The 4,729-nt window shown below is 48.5% G+C and overlaps 1 pseudogene; it reads left to right on the forward strand.

Annotated features, from left to right (window-relative positions):
* Positions 1-1,686: 1,686 nt before the first annotated feature.
* Positions 1,687-2,231, forward strand: LOC118882727 (annotated as a pseudogene).
* Positions 2,232-4,729: the final 2,498 nt, after the last annotated feature.

The raw sequence follows: 4,729 nt of genomic DNA on the forward strand, positions 1-4,729 counted from the left end.
CAAATCTCCCCCATCTCTCAGCGCAGTAGATGAAAGGTAAATATTTCCAGCAACAGGTTTTTTTTCCTCATTAAAAGTGAGATGTGAAATGTCTTCTCCTTACTTTGAAGAATACTGATAAGTTCAAGGTCACTCCAGATAAGATATTTAGTTTGACTATCTTTATTATTCCACACCAATTGTTGGTCTGTAAAAAATTAGGTTAACTTGAGGGGATTGCAGAGGCTAAATCATAGCAAATAAGTCAGAAGACAAAGGAAAGTAAAGAATGATACCAAGATGGTAACTGGTCCGCACTGTGGAAACCTACGCCTTGTGTATTATCTTCTCGTTGCCGGGCAGGTGCAAGGGCTTCTGAGGCCAGTATCTAAGATGGGTCCTGGAGTCCTACATATGGAATCTCAGGCAGATGGCCCGATGCTCTTTCGGCTGGGCTCCAGAAGAGACCATTGAGATCTGCTGTTTTCTTTGTAAACGAAAGAACCCGTCCCTAAGGCCATGAATCTGGGGGAGCTGGTCTATCCAACCTGGGTCAACAAATGCCTGCTGGGTGTCATCAGGCTCTTTTCAGGGCAAAGAACAGACCTCCCTTGAACAGGTGGCTACTGTAAAGACACCCCAGGGACTCGGAATCAGAGCAGGAATTCGAGTATGGCTCAAGGAGCCCACAAAGCCTTGGGAAGGAAGAAGACAGCCTCGTTCTGCCCTCCTCTCCTCTGACTGCCCTCCCTGGCTGTTCCATCCTTGCTGCTTCCTCCGCCTTCCACCTGCTCACCGTCTCCCAGGGCTGCTCTGAGTGCAGGTCTCCCCCACGTCCCCTCTGTCCGTCCCTCACAGCTTACCTCTTCAGTCCCTCGTTCTCCGGCTCCAGACTCCAGAGAGAGAGGGAGAGGGAGATCTGACTGACCTGGGCTGTCGTGTGGAGTGAAGTCACAGGTTTCTGGCTAGGCTGGGGGTGTTCCAGGCCACGCCCCCATCCAGCTAGCTGTAAGGGTGGGGCCTTGTCCCCAGAGTCACACGGTAAAAAAATGCCAGCTGCCCCTCAGCAGCAGATGTGGGTGTGAGATTCTCCTCATGAGGGACCCTGGTGGTGTGAGGCTGCGATGGGCATTTTAAGGGGTGTCAGAGCAGGACCAAGAGGCTGATGGCTTGGGTTGGACTCTTGGCTGGCTTTTTTTTTTTTAATTTATTTATTTTATTTTTGGTTGTGTTGGGTCTTCGTTTCTGTGCGAGGGCTTTCTCTAGTTGCGGCAAGCGGGGGCCACTCTTCATCGCGGTGCGCGGGCCTCTCACTATCGCGGCCTCTCTTGTTGCGGAGCACAGGGTCCAGACGCGCAGGCTCAGTAATTGTGGCTCACGGGCCCAGTTGCTCCATGGCATGTGGGATCTTCCCAGACCAGGGCTCGAACCCGTGTCCCCTGCATTGGCAGGCAGATTCTCAACCACTGCGCCACCAGGGAAGCCCTCTTGGCTGGCTTTTTATCAGCTGTTTTGTTGGTCTGTTTTTGAGGTGTAATTCACATACCATAGTATTCACCGTTTTAAAGTGCACAATTCAGTGGTTTTCATTCTATTAACAAGGTTTGGCGACCATCACCACTGTCTAATTCCAGAACATTTTCATCGCTCTCTGCACTCAGGGATTTCCCCGGCGGTCCAGTGGTTAAGGTTCCGGGCTTCCAGCTGCCCGGACGAGGGACGGAGCTGGGAGATGGCGTCCGGGGCGGCTCGCTGGCTGGCGTTGGCACCCGTCGGATCTGGGGCTTTCCGGGGCCGGCTGAGCCTGAGGAAAGGTGGTGAGGTCTCCGACGGACGACGGACGGGGCGGCTCAGTTCGGAGTCTGGTACCATGAGGTCAGTCATCGCTACTCTCAGCGGCACCATTTTGCCCAAACCGGTGAAATGTCCTTCTCCCTTCTCCGTGTGTTCTCCATCGTGATCCCCTTTCTCTCTGTCGGGACGCTCATTAGCAAGAACTTTGCTGCTCTACTTGAGGAGCATGATATCTTTGTTCCAGAGGATGAGGATGAGGATGACTAACAGGGCATGGAGGAAGTGTAGAAAGGAGAAAGTCCTGACGTAAGAAATGGAGATGCTCGCACCGTCTCCTCCTTCCCTATCAGCACATGGGCCCCGGGAAAGCCCTCAGCCTCCCAACCCTAGTGAAGCCTCCTGCGTGGTCTGTGACCGTAGCTCAGATCCCCCGGCTCCGGGAGGTTCCTGGAGATGTGCTGCCCACTGACCATAATCAAATTATGAATAAACATAATAAATATCAAAAAAAAAAAAAAAAGGATTCTGTGCTTCCACTGCAGGGGGCGCGGGTTCGAGGAACTAAGATCCCACATGCCGTACAGTGCTGACAAAAAATTTAAAAAAAAAAATTCTGTACTCAAAGCAGTCCCTTCCCGTTTCCCGTCCCCCCAGCCCCAGGCAGCCACTGATCTACTTTCTATCCCTATGGATTTGCCTTTTCTGGACATTTCATATAAATGGAGTCATACAATATGTAGCTTTTTGTGTTTGTCTTCTTTTACTTAGCATAATAATTTCAAGGTTCATGTATATTGTGTAGCACAAATCAGTACTATGCCTGAATAATATTTAATTTACGAATATACCATATTTTATTTTTCCATTCATCAGTTGATGGACATTTGTGTTGTTTCTACTTTTTGGCTATTATGAATAATGCTGCTATGAATATTTGTGTACAGTTTTTAGGTGAACACATATTTTCATTTCTCTTGTGTAGATATCTAGGAGTGGAATTGCTGAGTTATATGACACTTCTTTTCCCTTTTTTTTTTTATAAATATAATTAGCATTTTTTAAAAAATATTTTTATTTATTTTATTTATTTTATTTTATTTATTATTTTTTGGCTGTGTTGGGGCTTCGTTTCTGTGCGAGGGCTTTCTCTAGTTGCGGCGAGTGGGGGCCACTCTTCATCGCAGTGCACGGGCCTCTCACTGTCGTGGCCTCTCTCGTTGCGGAGCACAGGCTCCAGATGCGCAGGCTCAGTAGTTGTGGCTCACGGGCCCAGTTGCTCCGCGGCATGTGGGATCTTCCCAGACCAGGGCTCGAACCCATGTACCCTGCATTGGCAGGCAGATTCTCAACCACTGCACCACCAGGGAAGCCCTGACACTTCTATATTTATCTTTTTTTTTTTTTTTTTTTTGCCACACCACTTCCTAACCACTGGACCACCAGGGAATTCCCTATATTTATCTTTCTGAGGAACTGCCAGACTGTTTGCCAAAGTGTCTGCACCATTTTACATTCCCACCAACAGCGTAGGAGAGCTCCAACTTTTCCATATCCTCGCCAACACTTATTATCTGTCTTTCTGAGTATAGCCGTCCTGTGGGTGTGAAGTGGTATTCACTGTGATTTTGATTTGCATTTCCCCAGTGGCTAATGATTTGAGTATCTTTTCATGTACTTATTGGCCACTTGATACCTTCTTCGGAGAAATGTCTATTCGAATCTTTGCTCATTAAAAAAATTTGACTTGTCTTTCATTAATTTACTAGCTGTTTGACCTTGGGCTCATTGCTCAATCTCTCTGGGACTAAATTTTCTCACCTTAACAGTGGGGGTACCTACCTCTCAAGGTTGTTGGGGGCATTACATGAAGTCACGCATGTCAGTGTCTTCCTTACACAGTGCCTGATCGATGGAAAAAACTCAACTTACTATTGTTGCGCCACTGTGAAGACTAACTTAATTTCTCAATAGCATAATCTCTCCTCCACAAAGGAAACTGTTTTGCGGGGAGGGAGAAGGGACTTATGGAGAACAATCTGATCAGCAGCGGAGAAGCTGTGTCTGGATGGAGGGCGAGGATTCTCATCCCCACCAAGGGACAAGCATCAGTTACAATAGATGCTTAATGCCTTTTTTGCTCAGTAGGGTTTCAGGCCAGGGCTGAGGACAATAGAAGAATTTGGGAAGTGACAAAAGGAGATAAGCTTGGGGGGGACATATGCAGAGAAGAGAGAATCTTTAAAGGTGGTTTTTATGGAGCTTCACCTTGTGATGTATAAAATGTCTTCCTTGTCTTCCCACCAAAGTGTTAGTAAAATCTACATCTCACTAAGAATTGTAGAGTTGGATCTTTTTGAGAGAATGCTGTGAAATGCTTCTGGTTGGAGGGGGTGGGGAATGAATGGGGTCAGCCACACCTGGAGTTGCACCGTGATTAGTGGAAGATGTGAATCCAGGAAGTGCAGGGGGTCAGGTCCCTTTCCTAGCTGCGCGCTGCAGCTGTGTGACGTGGGGCAGGCTGGCCCCGTCAGCCTCCATGGTTCAGGGTGGGTATATTCAGGGCAGAGATCTCCTAGCCCTATTGGGTGTGGTGCTTCGGAGGCTGGCCCCCAACTGACTAAATGAGCATGGGGGTTTTACTTCTGCTGTGCTGGTGTCACTTCCTCTTGGCTGGTGCATAAACCCACTCCAGGCTGGGTCTGCAGCTGGTGCAGTTCCTTTGACAATGGCTGTCCCCCGGGGCCACAGAAGGGGATTCTCAGCCTTTCCGATTTCAGTAGGGAGAACTTTTGGCTGGGCACTGCCTGCAAGATTCCTGTGGGCTACAACAATTGTCTGCCATCAACGGATGCTGAAGTTAAAACTATCCCCATATCAAGAAAGTACTGCCTTGCTGGGGCGTGGGCATTTCATGCCCTCAACATGGGATTCCATGTCAACGCTAGGATCATCCCTC

This window comes from Balaenoptera musculus, chromosome 16 (genome assembly GCF_009873245.2).
Source record: "Balaenoptera musculus isolate JJ_BM4_2016_0621 chromosome 16, mBalMus1.pri.v3, whole genome shotgun sequence".
NCBI classification, from domain to species: Eukaryota; Metazoa; Chordata; class Mammalia; order Artiodactyla; family Balaenopteridae; genus Balaenoptera; species Balaenoptera musculus.